This window comes from Aotus nancymaae, unplaced genomic scaffold, assembly GCF_030222135.1.
Source record: "Aotus nancymaae isolate 86718 unplaced genomic scaffold, 86718_ANA_hifiasm-v0.15.2.pri h1tg000058l, whole genome shotgun sequence".
In the NCBI taxonomy this organism is placed as follows: domain Eukaryota; kingdom Metazoa; phylum Chordata; class Mammalia; order Primates; family Aotidae; genus Aotus; species Aotus nancymaae.
In genome coordinates, this window is record NW_026988472.1 from 19,212,202 (window position 1) to 19,228,800 (window position 16,599).

Sequence of the window (16,599 nt, forward strand, 5' to 3'; positions counted from 1 at the left end):
TTGCAGCAAGAGGTGGCCAGGCCGGGCACAGTGGCTCATGCCTGTAATCCCAGCACTCTGGGAGGCTGAGGAGGAGGATCACGTGAGCCCAGGAGTTTGAGACCAGCTAAGACAACATAGTGAGAACCCCGTCTCTACAAAATATAAAAAATTAGCTGGTCATGGTGGTCCCAGCTACTTGAGAGGCTGTGGTGGGAGGATTACTTGAGCCTAGGAGGTCAAAGCTCTAGTGAGCTGTGATTGCACCACTGCACTCCAGCCTGGGTGACAGAGCAAGACCCCGTCTCAAAAAAAATAAAGAAGAGAAACAAAGAGGTAGCCAATGAGATGTAAGTGGAAACCATTGGGTGGGACTTCTGAGAAATCTTCATAAAAGAGGCTGACTCAGATGGGAGTGCCCCTTTCCCTCTCCTTGCAGCTAGGACTTAAAGCAGTGGGTGGAATGATCAGATAAAGGAGATGAGCTGGGGGAGGGGTGGGGCCCAGTTGTTTATTGAAGAGTCCAAAAGGATCTGAACTAGGGTAGTTGGATGAGGAAGAGGACAGGATAGATACTAAGGAGACAGACACTGCAGGATTTAGGGACTATATCCTCTACCCTATTTGCTTGTGTGCCAAGAAAAGTAGAACGTAAGCTCCATGAGCGCAGTGACCATATCTCTTGCTTACCATTGTATGCCTAGTACAGTGCCTGGCATACAGTGGGTAATCAGTAAATGTCTTATCAATGAAGAATGAATGAAACATGCTCCATACATCCCTTGGGAGCTTTACTCCTAATTGGAAGCAGGTTCAAGGGGTCAAGAACATCCATACCTCAGGGGCCCCTTGTACCCAGGGAATGATTCCTAAGTATAGTTTCTCTTGCATTGTGGGCACCCATCATCCCCATGTTCAGGCCCAGGCTGGAGTTTCTCAGGCCCTCAATGAGACACAGGAGTACCTGTGTGCACCAAGCTTTTCCCAACGCTGGCTCCTGTGTGGTTTGAAGGCCAAGTTAATGCCACTGTTTCCACAACATCGCTTCCTCTGCAGCGTGAGAAAAGAGGAAGAACACTTGCTATGTGACTCTCCTCTTCCCCCAGGGAAAGCACAAAGCTGTTGGAAACAATAAAAGCACCCCTGTGTAAAGGGGAGACTTTTGTCTGTGTAGTCAGGGGTTGCTGCGCCTGCAACTTCCTGCAGGGATGTTCGGCAGCTTTGCAGATAAATAAATGCTCACATTCAGAATGACCAGCCTAGAACACTTTTATGAGCCTTTTCTCTTCCCCAGGCTGCACACAGACAATAAATCAAATTAGCATCCCGAACCTCCGGTTCAGCATCACTTGTCCAGTCCCCTCGGCATGAGGGGTGAGTTTGGGGGAGGCTGTTCTCAACTACAACCCAGCAATGTGGGATTGAGGCCTGTGGCCTCCTTGGGAATCATCAGATGCTGCCAACCTGGGCTGGCCACAGGTGGAGGTCATGAGGTCTTGCTGGTCACTCCAAACCAGACTGTAAAAGAGGCGGCAGAGGCCAGGTGCGGTGGCTCAAGCCTGTAATCCCAGCACTTTGGGAGGTCGAGGCAGGTGGATCACATAAGGTCGGGAGTTCCAGACCAGCCTGACCAATATGGCGAAACCCTGTTTCTATTAAAAACGTAAAAATTAGCTGGGCATGGTGGTGTAGGCACCTGTAATCCCATACTTGGGAGGCTGAGGCAGAAGAATCGCTTGAACATGGGAGGCAAAGGTTGCAGTGAGCCGAGATTGCGCCACTGCACTCCAGCTTGGGCGACAAGAGCGAAACTCCATCCCCTCCCCACAAAAAAGAGGTGGCAGAAACCACAGCCTTGTAATCAAGATTGGGTTGTAACTTGGAGAAAATACACATTTTCATTTCTCGGTTAATAATCTTAGGAACATGAGCAAAAATAGATAACTATGAGGGTGGGGAAAGAAAAAAGGAAGGAGTGAGGGAGGGAAGGATAATAGTCAATAGGTATTGGATGGATCAAATTGGAAAGGAGAAAGTTCACTTTCAGGTAACCTGAAGTGGAATTTGGCCTCATTTCAGATTGCCCAACTAGTGACACAGGATAACTGGTAAGGTTTAGAAAATGAAGTAGGGAGGCCGGGCACGGTGACTCGTGCCTGTAATCCTAGCACTTTGGGAGGCTGTCTCAAAAAAAGAAAAGAAATAAGGCCGGGCGTGGTGGCTCACGCCTGTAATCCCAGCACTTTGGGAGGCAGGTGGATGATGAAGTCAAGAGATTGAGACCATCCTGGCCAACATGGTGAAACCCTGTCTCTACTAAAAACATAAAAATTAGCTGGGTGTGGTGGCATGTGCCTGTAGTCCCAGCTACTTGGGAGGCTGAGGCAGGAGAATCGCTTGAACCTGGAAGGTGGAGGTTGCAGTGAGCGGAGATTGCACCACTGCACTCCAGCCTAGCGAGAGATTCCGTCTCAAGAAAATGAAGTAGGGAGAGGGGAGATTTTCTAAATTTTACCCTACTTACTCCCAATATGTGGTATGAACATCTACTCTATTGAGCTATCTAAATATAAGTGGGTTTTTTTCTTTGTTTTTGAGACGGAGTTTCGCTCTTGTTGCCCACGCTGGAGGGGGTGCAATGGCACAATGTTGGCTAACCGAAACCTCTGCCTCCCAGGTTCAAGTGATTCTCCTACCTCAGCCTCCCGAGTAGCTGGGATTACAGGCATGCACCACCATGCCTGGCTAATTTTGTATTTTTTAGTAGAGACTGGGTTTTTCTATGTTGGTCAGGCTGGTCTCAAACTCCGACCTCAGGTGATTCGCCTGTCTTGGGTTCCCAAAGTGCTGGGATTACAGGCATGAGCCACCTCGCCCAGCCAAATATAAGTGTTTTTAATGCATCCTTTCTTGGGCCACCAGAAGGAGGACAGCCCAGAGCACCAGAAGTAGCTCTCCAAATCACAGATGTGGTCCCACGGACTAGGATCGCCGAACTGTCGGTTAAAGTAGATGACTGTCTACTTCGAGATGCAACCTCACAGCTGGTGAGGGCTGCAACTCTGAAGCCAGCTGCACAGAGTGGTCTGTGAATTAAAAAGTAACCACAGAACTGTAAGCCACACTCCCCCAAACCCTGACCAGCCCGTAGAAGGGAAGCCAAGGAATCACCTTTGGTGGGTGTATGCTCCTCCTCTGTTGCTTATGTGTTCAGAATCACGTCAATTGCAGTTCCAGGCTGCCTGACCCTGAGCAGAATCCTACAGAACAAGAACAGGGTGGGAAAAAAAAATGGCTGAGACCAAGTTGAAGCTGCTTTGGCTACGTGCCCCAGCGAGTTCAAACGACTACCAGGCTGGTTGACTAGGGAGTAGGGGTAGAAGGTTAATATATTTTTGAATAAGAGTTTCCTGTTACCTATAAACACTAAAAAAAAAAAACAGCTAGAGGTTTATTATGGCAAGAGAATCCTCTTGGGAAGAACAATGGTTAGGGCTGTTTCATCACTTGTCAATGATTCTGTCAATCATTTATTTTGACACCCATTCATTCCACCAATATTTACTGAGTGTCTACTATATGCCAGCTACAATGTTACATGCAAAATATACAGCTCAAAAACAAACACTGGGTTTTGTAGACAGGTCACAACTATTGATACCAAGGTATGCACTGTAACATACTTACAGCATATGTTTAGCCATCCTGAACTCAGAGACCTGGGTTCAAATCCTCACTAAGTCACTTACCTAGCTTGGTAACTGAGCTTTACCCAATTTTACACGACTGATCTTTCTCTATGCCTCAGTTTCTCACTCTGTAAAGTTGGAGGGCTTGTGAAGAACTTAGCACGAGCATGGGAGTGGGAGCTACCATTATTATTTAGTGCAGTCCTCCCACCCCAGCTCTGCCTGGTGCCACAGTCCACCGCTTGGTGGTATTTCCGAAGCTGGCCAGGCCCTCTGTTGCTGACCCTGGAAATCGGGTCACACTAGACAAGGCTGCATGTGCGGGGAGAAGGCGGGGTGGGGGTGGGGGTTCTTGGCACGCGGCTGCTAGCCTTTCCCCAAGGCCTCCAGATAGTCTAAAAACTCACCTCGGAGGAGGGGAAAGAGCGTGAAGTGGCTCTTTCGATCTGAGACACCCCCTCCCGGAGAACTCGCCCCCTCCCCCCTAGCCCAGTGCAGAGTGAAATCTTAGAAGCCGCGACTGCTGGGTTTGAACGGAATGCCGGAGTCGGTGGAAGACGGAGCTGGTCGGCCCTAAGGTCAGCGAGTTGTTTTGAGTTCTCGTACCCGGAAGGTGGGGGGTGGGGATGGGGAGCAAGGAGTAGAGGACGCCAGGGCCCCCGAGAGACCCCGCGTCAGAGCAGAAATTGTTTGTGCTCCGGAACAGGCAGCTCAGCGGAAGCCGCGACGGGGGCGGGTCACGTGCGGCGGTGGCGGCGCAGCTGGCGGGGGAGCCGGGCTGGGACAAGGGCCGGGCCGGGCGGGGGTGGCGCGGGGCGGCGGCTCTCGGCGCCGAAGGTGGAACCGGCTGACTCGGGGGGCTGGGAGCGAGCGGCGCCCCGAGCCCGGAGCGAGGGAGGCGCGCGAGTTATGGAGGGACCGGTGTGGGAGCCAGGGCGCTCGGAGCTCCGCATGGTGCAGCACGGGCGGGACGAGGAATCACGGGGGAGTGGGGCAGGGACACGAAGAGGGCTCCCCGGGCGAGAGTGGAACCGACGCGGAGGCTATGCGGGCGTCTGAACCCCAAGAATGGAGGCGCCGCTCTTGTAGTCGCTGGCCTTGTTTTCGTCTTGCACGCAAATCCGGGAACGACCGGAGCCGCCATCCCCGCCTGCGTCCCAGGGGCGCCCCATTAAGCATGGGGGAGGGTGCGTCCCGCGGGGCTACTCCGGGAGGGGATCTGTGAGGCCGAGGCCGGGGAGGGCTGCGAGGTGGCTCGCGGGGGTGCGAGCCGGAGCGGGGCTGCACACCACACAAACAGCCTCCCCTTCCCCCGGAAGAGCGGGCAAGGGAAGACGCGGACTAGCTCGGGGGGCTCCCCTGGACTGTCGGAGCCAGACGGCGACCACGAGGCTGGAGGGGGTGCTATAGAGAAACCATCGGCCCCACCTAGAAGACATTGGTGGCCTCGTGGCCGGTGGTGAAGGATCTCACGCTTTCCCAAAGTGGCGCGCACTACTCCAGCGTGGGAGGGAAGGACACAAACTTGGCCATCTGCCAGAACCCTTGAGGACGCCTGACTTTAGTGTCCCCCCGCCGACCGCAGTGGCCCGAAATGTACTCCCTTCCGTAGTTCACGAGGTTCAGATGTGAGGCCTGGAAGAGTAGGGTAGCGTGGTCTGGCCTCGGACGGGAAACCCATCCACGTTCTTCTCAGGTGCCACGCGGGGAAGGCGCGGAACAGTTTTCTTGCAAAGTTTCCCGCCCCTCACCCCAGTTGAGGAAGGGCGGCTCTTCCGGAGGTGGGGGCGGGGAACGGCCTCGGAGCGGGGAGTGGTGCTAGTTCCTCTTCCCCGAGACCGCTCGGGCCGCCGGCGTGTTCGCGTCCCCAGAGGCTGCACCCCAGTTTGCTACAACGTGGGCTCGGAGTCGCGGCAGCGGGTGCTATGCGGAGTCTAGGACGACGCGAGACGCCATTTGCATCACCCCCTCCCTCCTGCAGGTTGGCGGGGGCGGCGGTGTCGCCTGCCGCGGAAGCGTATTCCTGGCAGTGACACTGATTAGATGCTGTGTGGATACGTGCACAGAATCGGGGTGGGCCTTCACCTCTTCGGTGCGCACACACTTTCTGTTGAAAAAGTTACGGGTTTTTTCTCCCTCTCTGGCCGCACAGCTGCTGTCTCCAGAGCGGAATTAGACGAGCACATTTGCTCTGCCGGAGGGAGAGAGGATCGCGCCGGCGCGGGGAGGCCGCCGGGCCCGGGTCGCGAAAATCCAGCCCTGGCTTTGCGTCGAGCTGCCGAGTGCCGCGCTTACGCGCGCGGGGCCAGCCGGGGCCTGGTTTCCATCTGCCCCTTTTGCCTCCGTGTTAAGTTCGCCGGGGAAAACCCAACGATCCGTGCAGAGCCCCTCAGAGGAGAGCCCCCGCCCCCCAGTCCCCCGTACCCCCCTAGCCCGATCCCGACCGATGGAAAAAATGACAGTATAGGTCAGAGCAGGCTGCCCGCGAGTATTAATGCGGGCGGCCTCCGTTCCCGGTGCTTGGGGAGGATGGGCTCTTCGCCAGGAAACCGCCGAAGGAGGAGCCATGAGGGCCGCCTGCCCCTTCCCGGGCTAGAAACCGTGGATTCTCTGAGGGACCAGACAAATGTGGTCAGACAGCTGCGGGAACTTACCCCATCTAAATACAAGTTGTCCATGTATATTCCAAGCAAGATCATTTTTGTTTCAATTTAATACACGTTGAGTTAATTAGAAATACTCTTGAGAACTGGTCAGTCGGTAGATACGAAACTTGCTCTTTGCCTGGTACTAAATGTGTGCTGAGGAGGTGCGGGACTGAGCACTATCGGCGCAGCCAGTGTGTATCCTAAAAAGACAGGGTCCCCTTTGCGTTCCACCTTCCAGGACCGTAATTAATGGAACGCGAAGAGAGGATTTATTTTAGTTGTAGTTTCTATTTGGGGTTGCTTACTCCTTACAAACTCCTGCCTGGGGTTGTCGGTACTTAGTAATAGCCGGTCCTGCGTGTTGGATTTTATAGCCGACGTTTTTCTCTTGGCTTTTTTATTTTCCTGAGTACACGCTGCTGCGTGCGGGGAGGGGGCAGCCCAGAAGTGTGCTGCCGCCGCCCTCGGGGTCTCACTTGCGCACCACGCGGCCTCGGAGGAGGGGAAATGTGAACTCTCCGGGTGGCGCTCGAGAACTGGAATTCTGATTTAGGGCTGCGGGTTTGTTCCGGAGGCTGGCTGGGAGCGGCTTGTAGGGGCCGGAGGCTGTGAAGGGAAAGCCCCAGAGGTGACCCTGAGGCCTCAGGAGCAAACCTGGAGGCGCCCGTGTTCTTTGTCTTTCTCGGGGCTGGCGCTTGGCACGCACAGTTTCGATAAGGATCTACTGAGAGCTAGAGCGCACTGCCAGCACATTTCAGTGATTAGGCAAACGCCGGTAGCCACTTAAGGCAAAGGCCATTTGCGTTGTCTTTGAAAAGGAAAAGGCAGCCTCACCTAATGAATTATGGGTGACCCTGGAGAGACCAAGCAGAGGAGGCTGAGGCCTCCTTAGGCTCTTATTTGCCACAACTCCTCCCCTTCGTGCCAGAGACCCCATTTCAAAGGTAATGGAAAGCCTTTTGAAATTACAAGTCTGACCGATTCTGTCTGCAGAAGTAGTGCTTGCATCTGTGCGTCAGTGACAGTGGCCCGCCAGCGGCCCAGGAACAAGGCCTGCCATACGCCAGCTCTGGACCACTGTTAGACCAAAGTACACCCCCTGAGAACAAGGCTTTTGGCCAACTCCTCCGAGAACTGATTTAAGAAGGTGGCCTTCTGCCATCAAAAAAGGTGGCGGGGAAGAGTAGGCTGGAGGTCCTGGAAACCAGTCCTCTTCCCCAGGGATGCAGGGAGAGGGTGGGTAATGGTGCCTGAGCCCTGACCCAACTTGCCGTTAATCCAGTCTAAATGAGCACCATTAAAGAGGACTCTCCTTCCTATCCATCACACACACACACAGGGGACTCTCCCTCCTACACACACACACACACACACACACACACACACACACCTACCTTTAAAGGAAGGTCTAGTGGAGACTTGAGAGCATTTGGCCTTTTTTTAGTGGCCATACAGTAGTGCCCTTTCCACCCTGCCAAGACCACTGGCTCCATGTAAGCCTCTGGGAACTTTAACCTGGAACTTGTTCTTACTCCCTCCCCATCCAGAGGAACGGAAGTACCTGATCATGGTAACAAACACATGTTACATTGCACTGGAGGCAGAGTTCTAAGCACCTTCTGTATGGAGGCATGTTATCCTCAGAACAACCCTATGAGGTAGACACTAGCGTTGGCCTTGTTTTACAGATGAGGACTCCAAGGTTCTGAACTGTCAAGCGGCTTGCCCAAAGCTGCACAGCTTGGGATAGGGCCTGGATTGACCAGAGGGGTAGATAGGGCTGTGTTGCTTCTCTAGCCTTTTGTAATGAAAGTGAGCTGTTTCGAGAGGACTGCCTGAACCCCAACCTTCCAAAGGAAAATAGGAAGAGAACAGAAGGCCCAACATTTGGCCTTTATTTTACAAAAGAAAGTTTCGGAGAGTCATACAAGGGCACGTTCCTGTGGCCCCTCCGCGGCAAGGAAGGGGTCAGGGAAGGCAGTGCCAAGGCCCCCCGGCCCACCTAGCCTCAAAGCATCCGGCGGTCACGTCCGCCGGAGGTGACTGGAGACTGGGGGCAGCCGATTGCCAAGGAACTCCTTATCGCCCAGTGTCAGTACTCCCGGGTGCTGGAGCTAAACGTCCGCCTGCGGGGGCTGCTGGTTCACACCAGCCCCCGGGCTCCCGACGCGTCCTCGCGCTCCACCCGCGGAGCTGGCTAGATGCCCGGCAGGGGTTCCGAAGCTCCGAGCTCCCCACCGCTTGTGCCGCTAGCCGGAGGCCTTGAGCCCCACGGCCCAGGACTGGAGAGCCCAGTTCCTCAGTCCAGGTGGGGACTGCTGGTTTCCGGGTTGCTCACGATCACTCTCCCCTAAACACTCGTCCAACCCGGGCGCGCGCGCAGACACACATACAAGGCTTCCAAGCGCCTCCCTGGCCTCCGATTTTCTTTCCTCCTCCCGGCTCGGGCGCTTCAGAAGCCCATGGCGCTAGTGTGCTGCGCCAGGGAAGAGTCCTGGTGGGGGAGACCGCGCTGCCCTCTTTCCCCCCAAGGTCTGCGCGCACGCTAGCACCCTTGGGGCGCACAGTCAGGCCTGTGGGTTCCCATCTCCCCGAGAAGTGACGGCTGCTGGCTAGAACCTGTTCGCTCCGTGTTTCGCCATGGCCCGGGGGTCAGAGGAGAGGGCCGGGCGGTGGGGCCTGCGCGTGGAGGAGGGTGGCCGTAAATCCCCTCTCCCGCGACAGTGGCTGAGCCTCCGGCCACTGCTAGTGGGAGTCTACCGTGCTTGTCTTGTATTGGTCGCAGCTTGACGCCCCTGCGTGCCGCGGGCCGGTGCGGGTGTCCCCATTCCCGCAAGCCTTTACTTTCAGCTCGTGAAACCCAATGGATCTGCGGCTGGGCTGGGCAACGCAGATGCCCAGCTGCCTTGGCTACCCCCGCGCCCGGAGAGGCCCAGGCTGGCCGAGGGGCTGGGCGACCAGGTCGCACTTGGCGGCGTTGAGAGAGGCTCTGTGAGCCCGAGCCCGCCGCCGAGGCGAGGGAGGGAGCGCAGCAGCCCGCGCGCCTCAAGGCAGAACACACGCCTTTCCCGGAACCTTGAAACCCAGGGGAGCCGCTGCCATCTTCGCGTGACGAGCAGCGAGACGCCGGTGATTAAGTGTTTCTTTCCGGCTCCCTCCCCGGGTTGCGGTTCTCCTCCTTTCCACAGGGCTGGAAGAATAAAAACCTGGGGAAAAACCACACACAACTGCGCTCTGGTCTCGCTCGCCATGTCCGCACTGGTTTTCCAGGGTGCGCCCACGCGGGACGCCCCCTGCCCCCCTACTCCACGCCTGGCCGGGGGTCGAGGGTTGCATGCCTGAGTTTCCATCCTCTCTAGCGCAAATCTCCGAGTTTGATGGGGAGGGGGCACACATTGCTGAAGCCACCTGACCCCCATTTTCCTCACCACCTCCCCCCACCCAGGGGATTAAACCTAAACACATGAATCCCCCACCCACACCCGGGACTAATCCTGCTGCGCCTCCTGGGATTAACTCAGCTCACAGGTCCATAAAACACTTCCGGCGCGGCCAGAGGGTCTGTCTGCAGAAACACTTTAAAATTGTCCTCCCGGGCCTGGAGTCGGAATTGACTGGGTGGAGGGAAGTGAGTAAACAGACAGTTGTAAGAGACAATCCGTGAGGTTTGCAGGCTGTGGAAGGGGCTGCCTAAAATATGGGTTGTCGGGGCTGCCTCCAGCAGGAGGGTGGCCCGGGTCCTAGCAGACAGATCCCAGAAAAGAATGCAATATTTTCTAAATGACATTGACCTGGAGGAAGGAGGGTGTGCGCAGGAGCAGGCAGGTTTCACCTGGCTTCTGGCTCCAGTTCAGTGAAGAAGACGAGCTTCCAGAAATTGTGGGGGCGAGTGGCCAGTCTCTTCATCTGTAAAATCAGAACAGTAACACCTACTTTGCCCCCTTCGGATGGGTTTCTGAGGACCAAAGTGTGAAGGCACTTTGTAAATGCAGCCTGATCCGCCAGCTTCACTGTGGTCAATGTTCGGTCTCATGCAGAAAAACCAGTGACTTGCTGATTAGAAAACAAAGTAAAAATCAGCCCCTTCTCAAATCCACGCAACAATGTTCTAGATAAAGGGAACCCCAAAGCAGCCTAGTATTTTGAACCTCCTTTTACATCATTTCAAGATAAGTTTCTGAAAGAAGTTTCTGAATGAGATAATCTTAGAAAGGTCTAAGAAAAATCTGTCCAAAACTGGGGGTTAATGGGGAAGAAAGGGAGGCTTTAAATTGGGTCAAATCACATTTTAAGAAGGCCAGGAGAGGTGGCTCACGCTTGTAATCCTAGCACTTTGGGAGGCTGATTCGGGTGGATCACCTGAAGTCAGGAGTTGGAGGCCACCTTGGCCAACATGGCAAAAAATCCGTCTCTACTAAAAATACAAAAAAATTGGCCGGGCGTGGTGGCCGGCGCCTGTAATCCCAGCTACTTGGGAGGCTGAGGTAAGAGAATCCCTTGAACCCAGGGGGCAGAGGTTGCAGTGAGCCGAGATCGCACCACTCCACTCCAGTCTAAGCAAAATTTTGAGCGAAACTACGTCTTAAAAAAAAAAAAAAAAGAAAACCGGAAGAATATAAATTCATAGTAGCTTCCTGGCTATATCCCCTTCTGTTAGTCTGGAGAGCAGATGCCCGTTGATAGTCACTTCCTCAGCCCCAGGACCCCGGAAGGAGGTCTTAACTCAGGCCTGGTCAGCTAGGTGCAAGGTGTTGGTATCTGGGGTGGGGACAGTGAAGAAAGGCGACCATTTTGCTTTAACTGAACATCATAAGACCTAGGCCTGCTACTGCGTCTTGAAGGCCTGGAGTTGTTGAAACTGTGTGGAAGGGTGTGCCTCCTGACCTTCTTGCCCGCAGATGGGCTCACGCAGCGTGACTGGCCCCAGGTGGTGCCCAGGCGCGCTGGGGATGAGGCCCAGGCTGTGCCTTCACCCTGCCTCGCAGATAGCGAGCAGGAGCCTCCGGCTGGACCGCCCACCCGCCTTCCTCTCCCTTCCTTGGCCTTGGGGCCTTAGACCAGGGTTAACCCTGGTCCCTCCTCCACCCCACTGCCCCTCGTGCAGCGCCTTCCCGCCCTGGCTCCCGGCCCAGATCCCGAGGCCTCCCTCGCCCTGCTGTCTCAGTTCTTCCCCCTCGTGATTCATTTAGCAGCGGTGCAGAAAGCCTGTTTACCTCCGCAGCCCTGGGCGACTCAATCTGCGTAAAAAGCCCCAACGCCAGCGCCGACCAGTAGGGGGGGATTGTCCTATAGATTATTTCTCCTCCTGGTTTTTGTTTTTGTTTTTTTAAACCAGAAGGCTTGGTTGGAGAGGGGGTGGGGTGGTGTGTTGCTGCTGTTTTTTAAAACACCGTATTTGAAAGAGAAACAAAAGCCACACAAAAGCCGTTTAGGAGGTACCAAGGCAGTTTTTACATATAAAAAGTGCAGCGAATGCCAAGGGGCCCCCAGCAGTGATAAACTAAATGGTTGGCCGATTTCGACAATTAGCAGTTAATCTGTTATCTGCGATCAGCAAACAAGTTTTGAGGCTCGAAGGACACCGAATTCCTGTTCCAGTCGACAGCGTTGTACTCGAATCTGTTGAGCACATCAGATGCTTCCAGTTTCTCCTAGAGCGAATCCAGCTTTAGCAAACATGGGTTTCCCAGGTTGGAGGACCTACTTGAACCAGAGAAAATTCTCTTGGGCAGCCTAGGAGCCTCCGCTTGCATCGCCCCTCGAGCCCGAGCTCGTCTGTTTGGTTCAGATTTCTCCAAATTGGTTTTCACTCCCTGATTTCGCGGACCTCCTAATTTTGCACGTAGTAGGCCTCCGATAAATGTGCACTGAATGGCAGAAACTAACGTCAGGCTCTCGGCCGGGAAGACGGCCTGACATACGGCCTAGCCCTCGGAACCCCGATTCGGGTTCCCAGATCCCCCGGGCCGCAGCAGCCTGCGCGCAGCTTCGCCCTGCGCGGGCCAGGGCGGGCGGGGGAGGCCAGGAGGCACGAAGCGCCTGGAGCCTGCACGATGATAAATATTGCGCAGACAGCCCATAAATAATTTGCATTATGTTCAGCTGACAACGCGGGGCGATTAATTTTAATAGCTACATATTTGCCTGGGCTGCTGCTTTCGTAGGCCCCATAATGAAAGGCGAGAGGCCGCCCTGGCTCTGTGCTCGCGGTCCCGGAAGGCAGCCGGGGGTGCGGGAAGGCCCGATGCGGCGTCTCCTCCAGGCAGCCCCCCGGGGATCCCCATCCCCTGGGCCCCCCTCTCGCCTTCCGTGCCGTGCAGAGGTGAGGTGTGCGCGCACCGCCGGAGCACCCCCGAGGCCTCGAGCAACAGGAGCCACCATAATGACAATGCACATTTGTCTGTGTGGGGAGAGCCACTTGTGGACTGGGAGACCCTCCACGTGGCTTTGTGTCCCACCCGGACCAAGTCCGGAGTTTCAGGCTTCACTTAGGCTGGGAGGGGGTGTTTGCCGCCGCCAATTCGCCACTGGGCCCCAGCTCGGCCGAGACTTCCGCCATCCCGGCAGAGACAAGGGACAAGACAAAGCCCGGCTGCCCACGCGTCCTCTCCGCGCGTGTAGGGTCCTGAGTCCTCCCACCCAGCAGCTGTCCGGCGCTCCGCGGAAGGCCCCCACTAAAATGCTTCCTGAGCTCCTCCCTGGAAAGGACCGCACACATAAAGGACGGAAGAAAGGGTTTGGAGGAGCTCTTTAAAAGAGGGGGCAGGGAAGGAAGCGCGGCGAGGAAGGACGCGGCCGCCGCGGTCCCGTGGTGGCCGGGTGCGCGCGTGTGCGTGTCTGTGTGTGCGTTTCGATGACAAAGCCCCGCCGCCGCCAGCAAGCTCCTGGCTGCCAGAGCTCTGGTGGGGGAAGGGAAAGGGAGGAGAGGAGCCAGCGCTCGCGTAGGTAGCGGAGAATCGAAGCTTCTCGGGAGAAAGAGTTCATTCATGAGCTGTAGGAGGCCTCCTGGCCCGGCCAGGTGGAGCCTCCTGAAGCCAACACCTGTGTATTTTCCTTTTTGGAAACAGGCGAGCCCATCGATCATTACCATATTTTAATTGCTTTTCGCAAAGGTCATCTCTAACTATGGGTTGCGAGGCGGGTTGGCCAGGGGTCCGTGGCCCTTTATTATCTGTGTGGGTGTGTGTGTGTCGCCGCTGAGACAATGCGCCCAGCTCTTATCAAAATGCCAATCCGAGGGTGTCCGTGCGCGCCTGCGAGGCGGTCACGACGTGCTGGATCCACGCAGACCAGGCTGCGTGCACAATAAAAGCCGAGCAGGCGGCGGAGGGCCGCGCAGACCCACGGGTTTTCTTTTTAGAAACAGTGGTGCGAAGAGACTTGACAATAATAACACGCAGCAGGATTAAATCAGGGCGGGAATAAGAAAATGTATTTTCGTTTCTAGAACCGCGGACTGTGTTTAACCCATCCGATCCTCCCCTCCCCAAAGCGTTTTGTGCCCACGTGGAGTTCCGGGCAGGGACAGGTGTGGGGCACGGAAAGGCTTAGGATTGCCCGATGACGTTCCGGGGCAGCCACGTTAATTTCCTATTAATCTCTTCCCTTAATTTAGCATGGTTGTCAGTTACAGTGACGTGAAACATCCTTAACGATGTCTGTTTTATGGGAAACAATACCTGGCTAGTTGAAAAGGGAGAAAGCAAACGTTGAGGTTTTTTAACTTTTTAAAGTCTGGATCTCCTTAGTTTTTATCACTTTCAGAAACCCTTATGGCAAAAGCCTATTTTAACTTCCTCAGAGGGAGAAGAGCAGTTGAGAGGGTAGATGGAGGGTCAGGGATTCTTGGAAGGATATTTTGGAGATGGAGGGAGTTGGAGATCAGTAAAGAGCTGTGGGTCACGAGTGGGCAGCAGCTACTCCGAACTTGATTTTCTCAAAGGAGCCTGGCATTTCTGAGCCACGATGCTGTGTCTGGGAGTTGGGCCTGACAAAGCCAGAGGCTGGGGTCAGGAGCCTTGGAGAGTTGAGAGTTTTGTACTGGCCCTGCTTCCTGCCTGCCCCCACACCTGGCCTCCTGGCCTCACCAGCAGCCAGCTCTGCCCTGAGGAAGGCAGAGCCAGATGACTGGTCCAACCCCCCAGAGACCGCCTGGCTTTCTCCTCCCCTGTAATCATAACCAGATGCACTTAAGCGCCTTTCATCAGAGGAAGCCCAAAGCCCTTTAACAGGCTTCAATAAAAGTCTTTCTAGGGCCTACCAGCCTGCTCAGCGTCGGGGCCCCTGTGCCCATTTCCCAGCTGAGCCAGCCTGGGGCTGCAGTCAGGATCTAGCCCCTCCTCTGGGGCCCCAGAGGCCAATGAAGTGTAGTCAACCGAGGCAGCCTCTCCAAGCAGGTACGGTGCCAAGATTCTTGCCAGGTGTGTGGGTGCAGACCCCGTTAACAGGAGGAAAGAAAGGCATGGGAAGGAAGCCAGCAGCTAGTGCCTGTCTTAAGGAAGGACAAGAAGGAGCAGCCTTGTGAGAAGAAACCAGAGGGGCTAGGAAATAGAGGCGGAGTGAAGGGGCAGTGATGTTGGAGATATTCAGAAAGGCTCCCGTGGTACTTCCACCAACCTGAGTTCAGAGCTCAGAGCTCAGAGCTGCTATCCCACTGTGTTGCAAACTGTTAACTCCGCCAGGGGAGGGACTATCCTATTCACCTTTGCAGACCCGGCACAAAATAAGTAATCAAAATGGGAGATCATAAGCTACAGTGGAAAACGCTGGAGCAAGACACATCTGGGCTTAAGATGGAAGCTCTGTCTCCACTCGTTGTGTATCCTATCTGAGCCTGTTTCCTTATCTGCAAAATGGGTTTGAGAATGCCTACATCAAAAGATTGGAGAACGATTTGATGAAGTAGTTGCATGTGAAGCACCAGAAGTTTTCAGTAAATATCGTGCCCTAGCTGGGTGTGGTGGCTCAAGCCTGTAATCCCAGCTACTCGGGAGGCAGAGGTGGGAGGATCACTTGAGCCCAGGAGGTCGAGGCTACAGTGAGCTGAGATTGTGCCACTTAGTGATAGAGTAAGACTCTCTCTCTCAAACAAAACAAAGCAAAACTAGGTAGATAGATAGGTAGGTAGGTAGGTAGATAGATAGATAGATAGATAGCTCGTGCCCTTGCTGTTGAAGAAGTGAAGAGAGGATTTGGGCTGATACTGTTTGAATTATAAGTGTTTGAATTGTAAGTAGGAAGGTTTATGTTACACCCTAGCTCGGCACAGGTCTCACTGACCTAGGATTTGGGTCAGAAGAAAGAATTGCTTCTAAACTGTGTGAATTGGAGCCACAAGACCCCACTGTCCAACAAGGCAAGCAGCCCCAAAGCTGTGAACCTGGGAAGCCAAGCCAGCCTTGGTCTCAGGCTCTGGGGAAGAGGCAGGTCCTAGACCCTTGGACTCTCCTGCACAGGGTTGAGTTGTGGCTGGGCCCTAGTTGTACACTGCGGGCCAGGCTGTTGCAGATGAGTGGCTGGTACATAATCCCAGTCGGTGCTGGCTTTCTGTGGTCAGGAGGAGAACTGCCCCTTCACCCTTGACCTCTGCTCCAGTAATCATGGCTGTATTTTATCTTTGGCGGGTTCATCCCCTGGCATTTGGCAGGGCCGGGAGGGGAAAGGGGGTTGCCTGCGTCTCTTCGCTGTTCCTCCTATTCTGATCTGCTCAGTAGCTCCCCACCTCTCACCCTCTACCCTACCCCACACAGTCTGACCTGGTTTTCTCCCCACTGCAACCTGCTTTATTGATCATTTTGGCCTGTTCCCTGGCTGCTCTGCTTGTTTGAGAGTGGGAGTAAGACCTGGGCTCTCCCCATTCCCCTCCTCGATCCTCCACATACCAGATGTCTTGCAGCCCCTCCTCTGGTCTCCCTGAGCTCGGCACTTCTCCAGGAGGGCAGCCTGAGGGTCAGGGTCCCTGGGCCGCCTGGGTATCTGGGGCCTGTGAGTGCCTGGCTCAGAGAAGGAGGAAAGGATGGGGGACAGAGGCCAGTTGCACTGCTGCACACTCCTAGCTGTGTGAATGGAAACTCATGCATTTGCTGTGTGATACAAATCTGCTAGTCAGGGTCAGAATGAAAAGGTGTGGGATTTGTAGGGGAATTGGGAAGAAACTGAAGTAAGCTAACACTTCTTGCATAATTCATCTCTCCCTATCCCTGAGATGAGCACCTTCCAGGAGAGGCAAGAAAAACAAGAGAGAAGAGAAGAGAAGGGAGAGCAAAACCAGCCTAGTGGAAACG

General features: G+C 54.9%; 1 protein-coding gene across 3 annotated transcripts in view; it reads left to right on the forward strand.

Moving 5' to 3' along the window:
• Nucleotides 1–3,915: 3,915 nt before the first annotated feature.
• BCOR (BCL6 corepressor) overlaps nucleotides 3,916–16,599 on the forward strand; it is a 125,570-nt gene continuing 112,886 nt past the window's right edge. Inside the window, exon 1 of one of the 3 annotated variants that reach the window (XM_012448127.2) lies at nucleotides 3,916–4,246. The gene's annotated coding sequence lies outside the window, so the exon portion shown is untranslated. The remainder of the gene's footprint in view (nucleotides 4,247–16,599) is intronic. The other 2 variants (XM_012448128.2, XM_012448123.2) reach the window with 2 other exon arrangements.